Genomic DNA, 19,303 nt, shown 5'->3' with positions numbered 1-19,303 from the left:
TTGTCTGGCCAAAGTTTCATCCTTAGGCAATTCCCCCCGGGTCATGTAAGCCAAGTATGGTACTGTCCAATCTGGGATAATGTGGAGAGCCGCCACCAACTGTGCTTCCGGGTCAGGAACAGCCAAGTCTTCCTCTGTAGGCAACTTAACAGAAGGGTTATGCAAAATGTCCAAGAAAGTATTAGGCGGCACCGGCTTTCGCTGAGAGCCCAGCCGGCTTAATGCATCAGTCGCCTCGTTCTTCCTGCGATCGATGTGCTCTACTTGGTAACCCTGAAAATGGCCAGCAATGGCATCAACTTCGCGGCGATAAGCCGCCATGAGGGGGTCCTTGGAATCCCACTTGCCTGACACTTGTTGGGCCACTAAATCTGAGTCGCCAAAGCACCTTACCCGGCTTAAGCTCATCTCCTTAGCCATCCGAAGACCATGGAGCAAGGCCTCGTACTCAGTTGCATTGTTAGTACAGGGAAACATCAACCGTAGCACATAGCAAAGCTTGTCACCTCGAGGGGAAGCTAACACAACTCCAGCCCCCGAGCCCTCCAATTGCCTGGACCCGTCGAAGTGAATAGTCCAGTATGTATTATCCAGTTTCTCTTCAGGCACCTGCAGCTCTGTCCAATCGTTGATGAAATCCACCAATGCTTGAGATTTGATAGCAGTGCGTGGTACGTATTTTAGACCATGAGGCCCAAGTTCTATAGCCCACTTAGCAACTCTTCCCGTGGCTTCTCTGTTTTGGATGATATCTCCTAGGGGAGCAGAACTAACCACAGTGATGGGGTGACCCTGGAAATAATGCTTAAGCTTCCGGCTTGCCATGAATACCCCATAAACAAGCTTCTGCCAATGTGGATACCGTTGTTTGGACTCAACGAGTACTTCGCTGACGTAGTAAACTGGCCGCTGAACCGGATACTCCTTACCCGCTTCCTTACGCTCCACCACCACAGCCACACTGACGGCTCGTGTGTTAGCGGCTACATACAGCAATAAGGGCTCCTTGTCAACGGGAGCAGCAAGGACTGGTGGCTCAGCTAGTTGTCTTTTCAAATCCTCAAAAGCAGCATTAGCAGCATCATTCCAGATAAAGTCATCTGTTTTCTTCATCATCTGGTACAGTGGCATGGCCTTTTCACCCAACCGGCTTATAAACCGGCTCAAAGCAGCGATGCGACCCGCCAGACGCTGGACGTTGTTTATGCACGCCGGCTTAGCCAGAGAGGTGATTGCCTTGATCTTTTCCGGGTTAGCTTCAATGCCTCTGTGAGAAACCAGAAAACCCAAGAGCTTGCCTGCAGGAACACCAAAAACACACTTGGCCGGGTTAAGCATCATCTTGTAGACCCGGAGATTATCAATGGTCTCTCTCAGATCATCTATCAAGGTCTCCTTCTCCCTGGATTTAACCACGATATCATCCACATAGGCATGAATGTTGCGCCCAATCTGGTTATGAAGACAATTCTGCACGCAACGCTGGTAAGTCGCCTGTGCACTCTTGAGCCCAAAAGGCATAGACACATAACAGAAGGCTCCAAAGAGAGTGATGAACGCCGTCTTCTCCTGGTCCTTAACTGCCATTTTGATCTGATGGTATCCAGAGTAAGCATCCAAAAAACTTAAACGCTCACAACCCGCCGTAGCATCAATAATTTGATCAATACGGGGGAGAGCAAAAGGATCAGCCGGACAAGCTTTGTTTAAATCCGTATAGTCCACACACATCCGCCAGGTGCCGTTCTTCTTGAGCACGAGCACCGGGTTAGCTAACCATTCTGGATGAAAAACTTCAACAATAAACCCGGCCGCCAAGAGCCGGGCTACCTCCTCACCAATGGCTTTCCGCCTCTCCTCATTAAACCGCCGGAGGAATTGCCTGACCGGCTTAAATTTCGGATCAATATTGAGAGTGTGCTCAGCGAGTTCTCTAGGTACACCCGGCATGTCAGAAGGTTTCCATGCAAAGATGTCCCTGTTCTCACGGATGAACTCGATGAGCGCGCCTTCCTATTTCGGATCCAGATTGGCACTGATGCTGAACTGCTGAGATGAGTCACCTGGAACAAAGTCAACAAGTTTAGTTTCATCAGCTAACTTAAATTTCATTACCGGCTCATGCTCCGTGGTTGGCTTTTTCAAAGACGTCATATCTGCCGGGTCAACATTGTCCTTGTAAAACTTCAACTCCTCTGTTGCACAAACAGACTCAGCGTAAGCCGCGTCGCCTTCCTCACACTCCAAGGCTATCTTTCGGCTGCCATGAACCGTAATGGTCCCATTGTGACCCGGCATCTTGAGCTGCAAATACACGTAACACGGCCGTGCCATGAACTTGGCGTAAGCCGGCCGCCCAAATAAAGCATGGTACGGACTTCTTATCTTAACCACCTCAAAGGTTAGTTTTTCCACCCTGTAATTGTACTCATCTCCAAAGGCTACTTCCAGCTCGATCTTACCGACTGGATACGCCGACTTACTGGGCACCACCCCATGGAAAACAGTATTGGACTGGCTGAGGTTCTTATCAGTTAAACCCATACGACGGAAGGTCTCATAATAGAGGATGTTGATGCTGCTGCCTCCGTCCATGAGCACTTTAGTGAATTTGTATCCCCCAACTTGGGGAGCCACCACTAAGGCCAGGTGACCCGGATTATCGACCCGGGGAGGGTGATCTTCCCTACTCCATATGATAGGCTGCTCAGACCATCTTAAATAGCGGGGAATCGCCGGCTCAACAGCATTTACAACCCTCTTATGAAGCTTCTGATCTCGCTGGCACAGGCTGGTTGTGAACACATGATACTGTCCACCATTGAGTTGCTTTGGATTGGTCTGGTACCCCCCTGCTGCTGCTGCTGATTAGGCCAGATTGCTGATTAAAACCCCCTTGGAAATTCTGAGAATTGGGATTTGAGCCGCCGCCCGGGCCATGAAAACCGCCGGCGCCTGAGCCGCCGCCCGGGCCATTGTTGCCATTAAAAGCATTGGAATTTTGAAGGCCTTCATGATTGCGCAGTCCTTCCATAGATGAGTGGCCGGCTTCTCCCTAGAGCCATGCCTTGGACAAGGCTCATTCAACAACTGCTCAAGCGTCGGGCCTGACCCGCCGGCTCGGGGAGGTGGTCTCCCCTTACGTCGGTGGTTGTTACCCTGTGAATTGGCGTTGGCCACAAACTCCATACTGCCATCAGCCTTACGCTTGTTTCCTCCCTGGTTCGCCGGGTTATGCTGAGGGCCCTTGCCATTGCCATTCCGTTTTCGCTTCCCTGTCCTTTCATCATCCGACGCGGGATCATTGGTACTATCAGAGTCGGCGTACTTGACTAGAGCCGCCATCAGCATACCCATATCATTGCAATCGCGCTTGAGTCGCCCGAGCTTCATCTTCAGGGGTGCAAAATGACAATTCTGCTCCAACATTAAAACTGCAGAGCCGGCATCCATCTTATCAGATGAATGTATTATCTCCTTGACCCGGCGAACCCAATGGGTTGTAGACTCACCCTCCTGCTGCTTGCAGTTAGTCAAATCCACAATTGACATAGATTGCCTACATGTATCTTTGAAGTTTTGGATGAACCGGGCTTTTAGCTCTGCCCATGACCCGATAGAATTGGGCGGCAGTCCTTTCAACCAAGTGCGGGCAGTTCCATCTAACATCATGCTGAAGTATTTAGCCATTGCCGCTTCGCTGACCTCTAGCAACTCCATAGCCATCTCGTAGCTCTCGATCCATGCTCCAGGTTGTAAATCAGCCGTATAATTAGGCACCTTCCTAGGTCCTTTGAAATCCTTGGGCAGACGTTCATTACGGAGAGCCGACACCAGACAAGGGACACCTCCGGTCCTCGTAGGTACACCCGCCTCTACAGAAGCCGTCGGATAAACCGGGAGGGGATGGTAAGCCGTTAACTGAGGCGCATGCTCCGCCTCTTGCCGTGCTCTATCTTGATCTACTACGTTAAAGGCTCCGTTATGAGCCGGGCCGTGGCCCGCTGGCAAGTCATGGCGCCGGACGTTGCTTGAGCCGGTCGCTGAGACCATGTGTCTGCTATAACTTGGGCTCCGGCCTGGACGAGGGGTTGAGTGAATCCTGTCCCGGCTATATGAATATGCCTCCTGTTGCGCCAGAGCCGTCTGAAGAAGTTCTCTGACCCAGCGGGTTTCGACCACCGTTGGAGAGTCGCCATCGATTGGGAGAGCCGCCAGTCGCGCCGCCGTGGCGACCATGTTTTCCAACGGGTTGGCATAATGACCCGGTGGTATTGGCACGTACTAAGGCGGGGTAGTGTTCACACGGGGAGGCCCCATCACTTGCGGCTGAAGCGGCGTTCCAGCCCCGGGTGCCATGATCTCTGGTGGGTTACTGGGCCCTGCACCAGGCGTGTTGAAAAGGTTTCGAGGATCGTAAACCGGAGGGAGTCGAGACTGAGCCTTCCGGTGCCTCCTTCTCATGATCTCATTGGATGCGTTCTGATCCATCGTGAGCCGGAAAGACTGCGCCTGAATCAGCTGAGTCTGGGCGTCGAGAGCCGCCCGTTCTGCAGCCATCCTGATCCCTTCCGCTGCTAGGTCTTCCTTGGCTCTTGCTATATCCAGCTTTAACTGTGCCACCTCCGCATCACGCTGAGCTTGATCCGCTGGGACGACCGTAGCAGTTAACAGGGCTGTCATCTTATCTGTGAGATCCATCAGCGCCTGAGCCGGCGAGTGCGCAGGGCCTCCTGCCCCAGCAGCGGGGTTTTGAACAGGTTGTGCGCCGGCCATGAAGATCCCAACCCGGCTGGGCGGCTCAAAGGGGTCCGGAATACTGTCGCCATCGGAACCACCCCTGAGCCTGCCATCTTGAAGTTGATATAACGAGTTGGTCTCGTCTGTGGACGACCCGCCGTCAGAGCGAGCGGCCGTCTCATCGTCAGATCCAGATCCTTCAGAGAGTCCTCCGTGGATGCATCCCACGAAAGCACGCTTCAAAGCAGGCAGAGTCCGGGCAGGTCTTGCACGCTGAGCCGTCTCGATGGGGTCGGCGCAGAGGTCCGGCTCAGGGCCCGGCTCGCTAATCTTGCCAATGAAAACGTGAATTCCGCCGAAGGGGACCCGGTACCCGTGCTCGATTGAGCCGGCGTCGGGGCCCCAGCCTGCATCGTTGATGTAGAGCTTGCCGCGATGACTCTTGGTCATCCGGCCCACAGCGTATCCCTTGAGCCCTTCGAAGCTGCCCTTCAAGAACTCAAATCCACCGTGCGCTGGCCCCACGATGGGCGCCAACTGTCGTGGAATTGTCACGGCAGATGTCCTCGTGCAAGGACTTAGTCATGGAGCCATCGCAACTAGGAAGCTTAAAGGGGTTAAACGGGACAAAGGACATGAGGATTATACTGGTTCGGCCCCTTACAGTGAAGGTAAAAGCCTACGTCCAGTTGAGGTGGTATTACTTAGGGTTTCGATGACTAGGAGCTAAACCGCTCTGCTTGGCTATCGATCTGATCTTTCTTGTCCTGAACCGCCGCCGGGTCGTCCCTTTAAATAGAGAGGTTGACGCCCAGCGGCTCTCAGAGTCCCAGCCGGCTTATAACAGTGTCCGGCTCGGACTCTTAACTATTCTTACCTTACACTACAAGCCTTGCCATAACGGCGGTTTATCACTACTGGCCTTGAGCCGCCTCCGGGTCTGAAGCCCACTACTGAACCGTCATCCTCAAGCTTGGTACTGGGCTTCACGTGATGATCATTATGACGTAACCCGGCTCCTCCTGGGCGGGTGACTCTAATGGTTATATCCTCAACATATACCCATACCTATTCAAATCATCTTTGAAGGTCAGAAAATAACGATACCGGCCGCGTGCCTCAACATTCATTGGATCGCATACATCGGTATGTATTATTTCCAATAAGTTATTAGCTCGCTCCATTGTTCCGGAGAACGGAGTGTTAGTCATCTTGCCCATGAGGCATGGTTCGCAAGTATCAAATGATTCATAATCAAGTGATTCCAAAAGTCCATCTGCATGGAGTTTCTTCATGCGCTTTACACCAATGACCTAAATGACAGTGCCACTAGTATGTTGCACTATCATTATCAACTTTGCATCTTTTGTCATCAGTGTTATGAATATGTGTATCACTATGATCGAGATTCAATAAGAATAGACCACTCATCAAGGGTGGATGACCATAAAAGATATTACTCATATAAAGAGAACAACCATTATTCTCTGATTTAAATGAATAACCGTCTTGCAATAAACACGATCTAGATATAATGTTCATGCTCAATGCTGGCACCAAATAACAATTATTCGGGTCTAAAACTAATCCTAAAGGTAGATGTAGAGGTAGCGTGCCGAGGGCGATCACATCAACCTTGGAACCATTCCTGACGTGCATCGTCACCTCGTCCTTAGCCACTCTTCGTTTATTCCGCAACTCCTGTTTCAAGTTACATATATGATCAACTGAACCAATATCAAATACCCAGGCGCTGCTACGAGCATTAGTAAGGTACACATCAATAACATGTATATCAAATATACCTTTGTTCACTTTGCCATCCTTCTTATCCGCCATGTATTTGGGGCAATTCCGCTTCTAGTGACTAGTCCCTTTGCAGTAAAAGCACTCAGTTTCAGGTTTGGGTCTAGCTTTGGGCTTCTTCCCAGGAGTGGTAACTTGCTTGCCATTCTTCTTGAAGTTCCCTTTCTTTCCCTTGCCCTTTTTCTTCAAACTAATGGTCTTGTTAACCATCAACACTTGATGCTCCTTCTTGATTTCTACCTCCGCGGCCTTAAGCATTGCGAAGAGCTCAGGAATCGTTTTATTCATCCCTTGCATATTATAGTTCATCACGAAGCCTTTGTAGCTTGGTGGCAGTGATTGAAGAACTCTGTCAATAACACTATCAACTGGAAGTTCAACTCCTAGCTGGGTCAAGTGGTTATGATACCCAGACACTTTGAGTATGTGTTCACTGACAGAATTGTTCTCCTTCATCTTGCAGCTATAGAACTTGTTGGAGACTTCATATCTCTCAACTGTGGCATTCGCTTGAAATATTAACTTCAACTCTTGGAACATCTCATATGCTCCATGACGTTCAAAACGTCTTTGAACTCCCGATTCTAAGCCATAAAGCATGGCACACTGAAGTATTGAGTAGTCATCAGATCAAGATTGCCAGACGTTCATAACATCAGCTTCAGCTCCTGCAGTAGGCCTTTCACCTAGCGGTGCATCAAGGACATAATTCTTCTGTGCAGCAATGAGGATAATCCTCAAGTTACCGACCCAGTCTGTGTAGTTGCTACCATCATCTTTCAACTTAGCTTTCTCTAGGAACACATTAAAGTTCAGGGGAACGGTAGCTCGGGCCATTGATCTACAACATAGATATGCAAAACTATAAGACTAAGTTCATGATAAATTAATTTCAATTAATCAAATTACTAATGAACTCCCACTTAAATAAACATCCCTCAAGTCATCTAAGTGATACGTGATTCAAATCAACTAACTCATGTCCGATCATCACGTGAGATGGGGTAGTCATCAATGGTGAACATCTCTATGTTGATCATATCTACTATATGACTCACGTTCGACCTTTCGATCTCTAGTGTTACGAGACCATGTCTGTACATGCTAGGCTCGTCCAGTTTAACCCAAGTATTCTGCATGTGCAAAACTGTTTTACACCTGTTGTATGTGAACGTAGAGTCTATCACACCCGATCATCACGTGGTGCTTCAAAACGACGAACTTTGGCAACGGCGCATACTCAGGGAGAACACTTTTATCTTGAAATTTAGTGAAGGGATCATCTTATAATGCTACCGCCGTTCTAAGCAAAATAAGATGCATAAAGGATAAACATCACATGCAATCAAAATATGTGACATGATATGGCCATCATCATCTTGTGCTTTTGATCTCCATCTCCAAAGCATCATCATGATCTCCATCGTCACCGGCTTGACATCTTGATCTCCATCGTAGCGTCATTGCGTCGTGGTCGTCACGCCAACTATTGCTTCTACAACTATCGCTAATGCATAGTGATAAAGTAAAGCAATTACATGGCGCTTGCACTTCATACAATAAAGTGACAACCCTAAGGCTCCTGCCGGTTGTCGATATTACAAAACATGATCATCTCATACATCAACATATATCACATCATATCTTGACCATATCACATCACAACATGCCCTTCAAAAACAAGTTAGACGTCTTCTACTTTGTTGTTGCAAGTTTTACGTGGCTGCTACGGGCTTCTAGCAAGAACCGTTCTTACCTACGCAAAAACCACAACGGTGATTCATCAAGTTTGCTATTTTAACCTTCTCCAAGGACCGTCCGTAGTCAAATTCGATTCAACTAAATTAGGAGAAACAGACACCCGCCAGCCACCTTTTATGCAAAACTAGTTGCATGTCAGTCTGTGGAACCGGTCTCATGTGCGTGGACATGTAAGGTTGGTCCGGGCCGCTTCATGCGACCATACCGCCGAATCAAAAGAAGACGTTGGTGGTAAGAAGTATGACTATCACCGTCCACAACTCTTTGTGTTCTACTCGTGCATATCATCTATGCATAGACCTGGCTCGGATGCCACTGTTGGGAAACATTGCATGGAAAACAAAAAAAATTGTATGCACACGCAAGATCTATCCATGGAGATGCATAGAAACGAGAGGGAAGAGTGTGTCTATGTACCCTTGTAGACTGTAAGCGGAAGCGTTTGACAACGCAGCTGATGTAGTCGAACTTCTTCGTGTTCCAACCGATCGAGCATCGAACGTACGGCACCTCCGCGTTAAGCACAGGTTCAGCTCGATGACGTCCTCCGCCTTCTTGATCCAGCAAGATGGCAAGGTAGTGAATGAGTTCCGGCAGCACGACGGCGTGGTGACGGTGATGATGAAACTATCTCCGCAGGGCTTCGCCTAAGCACTATGAAAATATGACCAGGGGTGTAAATGGTGGAGGGGGGCGCCGCACATGGCTAAGACAATGTTGTATTATGCTAGGCAGCCCCCACATATATATAGGTGGGAGGGAGGGGGAAGCAGCCAAGGAAGCGCCCCAAGTAGGCCGAATCCTACTTGGGGTCCTCCCCTAGCCACGCGCCCCCTTCCATATATAGGTGTCGTAGAAAGGCAGGGGAGGGAGGCACCCTCCTTTCCTTTCTCCCATGAGAAGGGGAAGGCATGAGGGGTTAGCCCTTCCCCTTTCCATCCCTAGGGCTGGCCGGCCAGGGAGAGGGGCGCACCAGCCCCCTGTGGGCTGGTCTGTCCCCTCCTTGGCCCATTAAGCCCATATACCTACCGGGGGTGTCTGGAACCCTTTTCGGTGACCCGATGACTACCTAGTGCATCCCGAAACTCTTCCGATGCTTGAATATCATCGTCCTATATATCAATCTTTACCGCTCGACCATTTAATCTTTACCTCTCGACCATTTCGATACTCCTCCTCATGTCCGTGATCACATCCGGGACTCCGAACAACATTCGGTCACCTAAACATATACTCATATAACACTATACCGTCAACGAACGTTAAGCGTGCGGACCCTACGGGTTCGAGAACTATGCAGACATGACCGAGACACCTCTCCCGGTCAATAACCAATAGCGGAACCTGGATGCCCATATTGGCTCCTACATATGCTATGAAGATCTTTATCGGCCGAACCGTTATGACAATATATGTAATTCCCTTTGTCCATCGATATGTTACTTGCCCGAGATTCGATCGTTGGTATCTTCATACCTAGTTCAATCTCGTTATCGGCAAGTCTCTTTACTCATTCCGTAATACATCATCGTGCAACTAACTCATTAGTCACTTGCTTGCAAGGCTTCTTATGATGTGTATTACCGAGAGGGCCCAGAGATACCTCTTTGATACTCGGAGTGACAAATCCTAATCTCGATCTATGCCAACTCAAAAAACACCTTTGGAGATACTTGTAGAGCATCTTTATGATCACCTAGTTACGTTGTGACGTTTGATAGCACACAAGGTATTCCTCCGGTATCCGGGAGTTGCATAATCTCATAGTCGAAGGAATATGTATTTGACATGAAGAAAGCAATAGCAATAAACTGAATGATCAATATGCTAAGCTAACGGATGGGTCTTGTCCATCACATCATTCTCCTAATGATGTGATCCCGCTATCAAATGACAACACATGTCTATGGTTAGGAAACCTTAACCATCTTTGATCAACGAGCTAGTCTAGTAGAGGCTTACATATTTGTTTATGTATTCACACATGTATTTAAGTTTCCGATCAATACAATTCTAGCATGAATAATAAACCTTCATCATAAATAAGGAAATATAAAATAACAAATTTATTATTGCCTCTAGGGCATATTTCCTTCAGGCGCTAGGGTTGCGAGCGAGACAGCGACATGAGTAGATGAATTAATGACCGCGGGGGCGTTGTATTTATAAGGAGAGTTGCGTTGTAAAGTTACTGCGCTGCCCCTGGCGGTTCACATCTGCGCGACGCGCGGCATGCATGCGCAGTTTAGACAATTGTGCCACGACCCCACGACATAGCTGGTATGGCGGGAGGTCATTCCCGTAAAATGGATAAGGATAATAAAAGCGTTTTAAATGTTGGTCTGAAAATCTTCGACTGACAAGGACAGAGTAAAGACAATCGACACGTGTCAATATAATGCACATGAAGATTTAGAGAGAGTAGGAGAGATAAGCATAGATGAGGTAAGGGTCCGATCACATTCACTTAGTGCATAAAAATCAACTTGAAGTCATAGCCATAAGTGAATGTGGTTGAACACACACACACACACACAGAGAGAGAGAGAGATTAGCAATGAGATGAAAATAGAACGTGAAGATAAATCCAATGTTGAAGATAATCCAATATATATATATATATGTAGAGAGAGAGATAGAGAGAGATAGTAGCACTATTCTGATCCTGGGATCAGAATAGTTATACTGATCACAGCGGCCCTATATAGGCCCGATTAGGTGTTCCCGAGATCCCGAAAACGAAAAAGGAGAAAACCTGGCCGGTCCATCAAACCCCTTCGACCGGCCCGTTCCCCACGTCTCGACCTTCCCAACTACCCCCACCTCTCGCACCACGCCACCCACCGCTGGCCCCAGCGCGCCGCCCGCCGCCGCCCAGAGCCGGCCCTAGCGCGCCGCCCGCCGCCGCCCACCGCCTGCCCCAGCGCGCCTCACGCCGCCGCCCACCCCCGGCCACAGCCAGATCCATCCCCACCGCGACACCCCTCTCCTCTCTCCCTTGCCAGCACGCGCCGCCGCAGCGTCCAACCGCCGCCTGCCTGGTCACCGGAGACGCCGCCGCCCCGCCCCGTCTCGCCCCCAACTACTGCCTGCTTGGTCACCGGAGATGCCGCCGCCCCGCCCCGTCCCGCCCCCAACTGCCGCCTGCCCTGTCACCGGAGACGCTGCCGCCCCGCCCCGCCCCCAACCACAGCCCGCCCCGTCCTCAACCGGAGACACCGCCGCCCGGCCCCGCCCCAACCGGACAGTCGCCGCCGCCCACCACCCCAACCTCCTCTGCAGGCACCACCCGACAACCCCCTCCGCCCCGACCAGCTCCGCCTCCGCCGCCGCCCTCCGGCCCAACCACCTCTGTAGCCACCTCTCCACAACCCATCAGTATGGCGCGACCTGAAAAACTGGACGGCTGTTCCTGAAGGATTTGACCTTCTCTAAACTATCTCTTCTGAAGGAATTGATCTTCTCTGTACTTTTGTTTTTGTGTTTGTCCTCTGAAAAAACTGCACCTGGATGGCACTTTTATGTATCTGATGGATGAATTGGTTTGAGGTTTGAGCATTGTTGAAACTGCACTTTGAGCAAAAAAACCGCACTTTGAAAAAAGTGTGTGAGTTTAGAAACTGTGTGTGTTCTGTTAAAACCAATGAAAAATGGCCTAGGCAACCCCTCTCTTCGGTTCAGACTTTACATATCTTCTACTACATCTTTAGAGATGTGCGAAAATGCTAGTGCTAATGGAGATGATTAGGAAGTTATACTAGGTCTACATGCCATATTTCAAGATTTTAGAAGACGTATGTTGGTACCAAGCTTGTTGATGTGTTGGTCATCCATGTGGCACGCGCAATGTATGTGTATTGTTGTGTGTAATTTTCTTGAATTTCGATACCACCTGAAGTTCATGTTTCAGAAATTCCTTAGTTCACGTCTACCACATACAGAAGAAATTCATCAAATGAGAAAAAGGGACCGCCCAGGCCATTTCACCAAAAACAAAAAATGAATAGAATGTCGCGACAAAAAAAGCATCAAAAGTTCACAAGATGTAACATAGTGACTTTGTAGAAAAATGGAAAAAACCATAATTTTATTTTGTATGTTTAACCATTTCTAAACAATACTTAGAAGTTCAAATTTAGAAAACGAGGTGGTTTGATGTTTATTACAAACTATGATTTCCCTGTTTATAAAAAAGGCCCAAAGGTTCAAATTTCAATAACAACGAAGTTCAAATGTTCATTATGAAAAATAAAGAAGGTCAAAGTAAAAAAATAGTGCGTTTCAAAAAGTTATTAAAAATGGGTTTTCTCATTTATAAAAAAAGACACCATTCGATATTTTAACACTAAAAAGATGGAGAGATCCAAAACCTTCACCGTTGAAGTTAGTGTATAGAACAAGGGCCATATTCATAGAAAAAAATAATTTTTGTACGTTTGGAAATGGTGTGTTAAGAAATCAATAAAACCGTAAGGAATTGGGAGAAACAATATATAGCAAAAAGTTTCGCATCTCCTCAAACTTTCCAACGCCATATCATTTGTTGCATTCGGACGTACGGTTAAAAAAAATAGCTCGAAAATACAAACTCGGTGAAACTTGTATCGTTTTCTAAATTACCTTTAAACCGTTCAAAATTAGAAAAAACTTTTAACATGAAAGCGTAGCGCATTTTCATAAGATTTCCAACGCCATATCATTTGCCTCAATTGGATTAGTCGTTTAGAAATGACATCGAAAATACGAACTCGGCAGTTCGGTCCATGAAATTCTAAAATTTTCCAAATTACTCTTTATCCATAGGGAACTAGAGAAAACTTTCCACATGTGGAAGGACCGGTTTTGCAGCAGCTTTCCAACGCCATATTATTTGCCTCATTCCGATAAACGGTTTAGAAATGCGATCGAAAATACGATTCACGTTTTTTGTGTGAAGAAAAAACGGTTTTCAAAACTGCTCTTAAACCGCTTACATTTTGCCAAAAATTTAATTTGGGTCATGATACTCGTGTCCATAGCTTTCCAGCGGTATATAGCAAGTCTCATTTGGGCAATGTTAGCGGAAGTTCAACCTAGCACAGGGGAAGTTCAGGTCGAACAACTCAGGCAGTAAAATTGCAAAAAACGCGAGTTCATCACGACTCGAGTGGAAAATCCGCCTATGAGCGAGATTACTATTTAAAATGGGTATTTAGTTGCTAAAAATCGTTTGCAGATTACACTTACATCACATAGAATACAACTAACCACAATAATTCGTGCGGAGAGACACGGTTGCGAAGATAGCCCGAAGGCCGGGTTCCTACAAAGGGAAGTTCAGACGTGTAACTCAGGAAGTTCATGTTGTGATCAGAATAATATTCTGATCCCGTGATCAGAATAGTGTTTATGTGTGTGTGTGTATATATATAGTGTTACTATTCATCACCCAGGGTGAAGAATAAATTATTCTTCACCCGAGGTAATCTTACGATCATTTCATAATTAAATTACGTTTGGAATTCAAATAGTTACATTTTTATTGATTCATTATGTAAAATTTGATATAAAAAAAATAAAAATATAGGGCATAAGACAAGAAAATTTACAGTTTATGTGTATTTTACACTATATTTTTACGTTTGTAACTTTACATAACATAAAATATTTTTTACGACGATTATATTTTTTTTCTTATGGTCTCTTTTTACGTCAGAAATAAGACAAAACTTACGAAACGTAAAATTACGATGCATTGATGGTAAAATAAAGGGGGTGAAGAATAACTATTCCTCACCCAGGGTGACGAACTAATAACACCCTTAAGACGTTATTCTGCTAAGGCCTTGTACAATGGGAGGTGCTTAGAAGAGATGCTTAAAAAAATAAACCAGGATTTTCTTAAGCACTGGTGCTTATTTGTACAGAATAGACGCTTAACTAAGCGTCCTATAAAATAGGCACCGGTGCTTCAGATAAACCCGATTTATTTTTCTAAGCACCTTCCTAGGCATCAAGGCCTAACATCTACTCCCACCAGCACCACCACCACCACCTCCTCCGCGCCCGATCCCCTCTCTTCCCCCTTCTACCTGCGCTGCAGCCTCCTCCCACCTCCCCTCCACCTACCATTGCCGGGGACGCCAGGGGCTCGTGCCTCCAACGTCGGGGCCGTGCCGCCGCCCGCGTATCTCTCCTGCCCTGGCAACCCACCGCTCCGGAGTGAGACGTGCGCGGTTCCCCTGCGCCCGACGACCTTCCGCCGCCGCCAAGCGCCCACTCCGACGAGCTCCCGCCACGGCGCCTCATCCCCCGACTACCCCGCACCCCGGCTCGTCTTCCTCCAAGGCTGCTGCATCTTCCCCATGTGTCGCCGGTGACGGATCGGGCTGTCCGCCACCCCGCGCCGAACCGGCGGCGGATCGGAACTCCCTCGCCAGCCCACGCCCGGCCGGCGACGGATCTGAGCACCCCCACGCCACCCTGTGCCCAGCCGACGACGGATCCGAGCTCCTCTCCCACCGGAAGCCCAACCAGGTGTCCCCCACCTTCCTCCCGCCTTGCGTGCGCGGTGCTCGTTGCCATAGAGGGCCACCAATCCCCTTGCGACGAGGACGAGAGGGGCGACCACCTCTCTCCGTGCAGTTTGGCTTCGCACCTAGTGCAGTGCAGTCAGATCCTGCGAGCAGTGCGCTGCGCGCTCTCGTGTGGTTCATCCACTGCCACCGCGAATCCCCTCCCTTCCCTGACCTCTCTACTCCATAGAAGAGCTGCTCTTCTGTCGCTCATAGGCGCGTGCCTGACCGGGCTGCTTCTGATGGTGGCTCGAGATTGTGCGTGGGTGGCCACTGATGGCAGGATTGGGAGCTGCTTGGGCATGCAGTTCCTTGGCTCAACCCAGGTCCAGTAGCCTGGGCGTACGCGAGCACGCCGGCCGGCGCCTTGCAGTTCACTGGCTTGTGGCACGCGGCTCCAATGTTACGGCCGTGCAGTTGGACTTGTGCATTTAGATTTTGTCAGGTTTTGTTGTGTTTTCTGCAGTGCAATTAGACACTGGTGGGTGCTTAAGTGATAATTGTGTTATTCTACTGTTGGCGCAGCTTTGCTGGTTCACGGTACGTGGTTCCGGTGGTGCGGGCAAGCAGTACACGGTCGCGCTTGTGTCCAAGTGGTGTCGTCCGGTGTCCGCGGAACATGTAGCTCGCTATCTCATCGCAGACGGTTCTGGTGGCACGGGCAAGCACTACACGGCCACGCCTGCATCCAAGTGGTGCAGCTCGGTACTCATGTCGACGCAGCTCACAAGTAGCAAAAGGCTTGGTCTCCGGTGAGCTCATTGGACATGTCACCTATTTCGTTCCTTACCCTATTTACCATCTTTAGTTTTGTCAAATCTGATGCTTTCATAGTCTGTTAACGCCATCATCCATCATTTTGCTGTCTATGTTTTCAATAGCTAGACTGGAAACAATTGCATCTTGCTTCCACAAAAAGGTAATAATACAAGGAGTTATTTGGACCGTGTAGTGCTGTCACCTGATAAAGGGATGGGAGTTTCAGACTGAAGATAAACAGGATGGGTACTTTGCTCAATTTCAGATATTGGATTCAGTTACGGCCACGTCAACGATTCAAAATAAAGTCTCACACAAGATACAGAACCCAATCCCATATAGAGGTTACGTGCATGCATTGCTAGGCTGCTAGCCACTTGGACTTGTGGAGTTTCTAAAAAAACTTGGACTTGTGGAGCCATGGGCTGGGCATGCGAATGCATTGGACAACTTGTTTGTGGCCGAACCATTCTCTTTCTTTCTAGCAATGCATGCACGTAATTTTACAGGGGCTTGGTGTTTTTCCTTGTAACCCCCATGCAGTTCATAAAGTTGTGTCTGCTTAGATTCGCAGCGCAGTGCACAGTTGCCCAGGGATTCTCAAGTTTTGTTTGTCTCTCTGTGTTGGTTCATGTTTTTTGTGTACTTGTGATGTGCAAGTTTCTCTGTTTCGTTATACATATGTTCCATTCGTTTGTAAACCCCTCAGTGATTCACTTTGTGAAAAAGAATGTACAGAGGAGCTCACTTTTATTATTTTTGGAGTTCCTTTTGCAATTTTTTCTGGGCAAGTTTATAACTTTTTGAAAATCGATGCAGCTCATTGAGAAAACCTTTGTGGTGCGCTTTTGCAGAAAAAAGGACGATGAAGCTCACCTTGTCGTACACGTTGCCAAAAAAACTAAAAGAAATATTTTGGTCAATAACCTAATGCAGTTCTCTTGCCTCGTCCACACAATTCAAAGCACGAAAACGTCCTTTTCAGGTGACCTCCTCTTTTGGATGGATGCATTTCAACACGGCCACTCTGCAGTCCAGCGACCATCGCCGTGCAGCTCGGCGACGCGAGTGATGTGGTACACTTGCAAAAATTTGTAGTTTTTGCTTGCAGGTAGTGTGCGCTGCTTCGGGTGAGCTCGCTTCCTTGCAGTCCGCCGGCGCGTCCATGCAGTGCGGCCCGTGCATGTGTGCAGTCTGTGGTGCGTGGGAAGCAGCTCGCAAAAGGTCTCATGGAGTTATTTTGCCCATGTGCAGCTCGGTTGCCGCCTCCATGTAGTTCGGTTGACTCACTGCTGCAGTAGGTCGCCGGTGTGTGCATGCAGGTCAGTGCGAGCGGGCGTGCAGATCAGTTCTGCCGGGCGGCACTGCGGCATGGTAGTTTAGTGTGTCTGTGTGTTTTTTTCATATTATTTTGGCCATGTGAATGAATTCTTGTATGTAATTTATATGTTGGGTGTATTCAGTTCACCTGAAAACAAACGCAAGATTTTTATAAAAACTATTGCAGTATACTTACAAAAACACCATAGAAAAAAAAAATGTTAATTCACTCTATCGTGTTCATGAACAGAAACCAAAACATCTTGATGAAGTTCGCTTCTTATTAGATGTAGTTCCCTCGCTCGGTCCCTGCGGTCCACTTGTTAGAAAAAAAAGGCAAAAGAAAATATTTTTTTATAAAAAGACAAAAGAAATCAAGAAGCTCGTCTGCATGTGTGATGCATTGCGGTTTTCAGTCTGATGCAGTGCATTCTTCTCTCTGATGCAGTACACATGTGGATTTTGGTGTCGTGAAAAATAGAGTGTTCGCATTTCGATAAAATCAAAATTGCTCTTAAACCGTAAGGAATCATAGAGAGTGTTCTACATGAAAAGATTGCGCCTCATCGATATCTTTCCCAACGGCGTATAATTTGAGTCGTTTTGACCAGCGGTTTGTAAAAAATTCACGAAAAACGGCCGCTGCCGCTCGTCGCCAGCCACACGATTTTCAAAATTAACTAAAAACCGTAAGGAATCTTAAAAATATTTCAACATATGAAAGTTATGCCTCGTCCGTAGCTTTCCAACGGCGTATCATACGCCTCGTTTCGACAAACGGTTGAAAAACTGGAACAAAAACAGTACCGAAAATATATATTTTTTAAAAAAACCGAATTTCGCGATTTAGTAAATTTAAAACTGCTCTTAAACCATAACGAATTAGAGAAAATAATAGATATGAAAAAGATGTGCCTAGACGATATCTTTCTAACGGTGTATCATTTGCTTCATTCCGACGAGCGGTTTAGAAAAAAACGCTCGCTGCCATTCGTCATGAGCCGCACCTTTTTTAAACTGCTCTTAAACTATTATGAATCTTGAAAAGTGTTCAACATGGTGTAGTTGTGCCTAATTCATAGCTTCTCAACGGTATATTACACGCGTCGTTCCAATAAACGGTTAAAAAACTAGAGCGAAAAAGGTACCGAAAAACACACCGTGTGCAATTTTTTCCAACACAAAGTTCACTAGTCTCTGTATTGCAGTATCTTTGCTACTGAAAATGCAGTGACCTCGCGTTGAGCGTGCAGTGCAGAAGTGTTATCAGAATAGTTATTCTGCTAATATTAGCAGAATAGACCGGCTATATATATATATATATATATATATAGGACGCCAATTTGGGACACCTAGGTGCCTGGGCACCTCGCTTAAAAACCATTGGATGACACTAAGATCTGTGCGCGTAATTAGTATTAGCATTGATGGGTAAATCTTATTAGGAAAGAATTATTGCTTGATATGGACACTTAATACCTTTCCAGATTAGATAGGATAGAGAAAATCAGTAATAAATAGCCCATGTTTTAAGTCCATGCATGTCTCATCGCACGTGCATCCTTTTGCATATAACGGAGGTCATACGTTGAATAAATCACTAGGTATATATGTACATAACCCAAAATATCTTAGGTATGTTTTGTATTCGAAATATGTTGGTTATATATTAGATACCCATATGTCACGTAGCCGGATATATACATAGCCATGTTTTACTTTAGATATATGTCACGTAGACTGGGTATGTACAATATTTTCCAAGATGTTTTTTACACAACCGGGTATATAAGTGTGCAGATACATTGGGTATTTCCACTTGAGGTATATACGTCGACCGGGTATTACAATATTTTCTTCAGTAGGTATTGGATAGTTAGGAAACAAAAATAAAATGCAATTAGTCAAATAACAAATTCTTGGGTATATACATACCCGCGTATGTACATACTTTTGTTAGTAAGTATAAGACACCCATTTTAGATAATTGGGAAACAAATAAATGTAATAGTTTAAAAAATAAATTATTGAATATATACATACCTATGTATGTCCATAATTTCATTGGTAGGTATTAGATACCTGTATTAGATAGTTGGGGAACAAAAATACGCGTATTAGATACCTGTATCAATTCTAACAAAATCAATATTATGACGTTTTATTGTATGGCAAGTCTTGCATGCCTAATAATTAGAAAAAAACAAATAAAACATAAGCAGGGAAAGTCTTGCATGAAGAATAGTTAGGAAACAAATTAAATATAGGACGGTTTCCAAAACAATCAAGGTGCCCAGGCACCTAGGTGCCCCAAACAATATATATATATATATATATATATATATATATATATATATATATAT

General features: G+C 46.7%; 1 long non-coding RNA gene across 2 annotated transcripts; it reads left to right on the top strand.

Annotated features, from left to right (window-relative positions):
* Positions 1 to 14,348: 14,348 nt before the first annotated feature.
* LOC141041640 (uncharacterized) lies at positions 14,349 to 16,376 on the top strand. Of its 2 annotated transcripts, none has more exons than XR_012202444.1 (3): positions 14,349 to 14,823; positions 15,387 to 15,613; positions 15,814 to 16,376. It is a non-coding gene; the product is annotated as an uncharacterized lncRNA (long non-coding RNA). The 2 variants fall into 2 exon arrangements; XR_012202443.1 differs by having other exon boundaries at positions 14,349 to 15,306.
* The last annotated feature ends 2,927 nt before the right edge of the window (positions 16,377 to 19,303 follow it).

The sequence above is a fragment of the Aegilops tauschii genome, chromosome 2 (genome assembly GCF_002575655.3).
Source record: "Aegilops tauschii subsp. strangulata cultivar AL8/78 chromosome 2, Aet v6.0, whole genome shotgun sequence".
In the NCBI taxonomy this organism is placed as follows: Eukaryota; Viridiplantae; Streptophyta; class Magnoliopsida; order Poales; family Poaceae; genus Aegilops; species Aegilops tauschii.
Note: the sequence above shows the minus strand (reverse complement) of the source record. Positions and strands in the feature narration are given on the sequence as shown.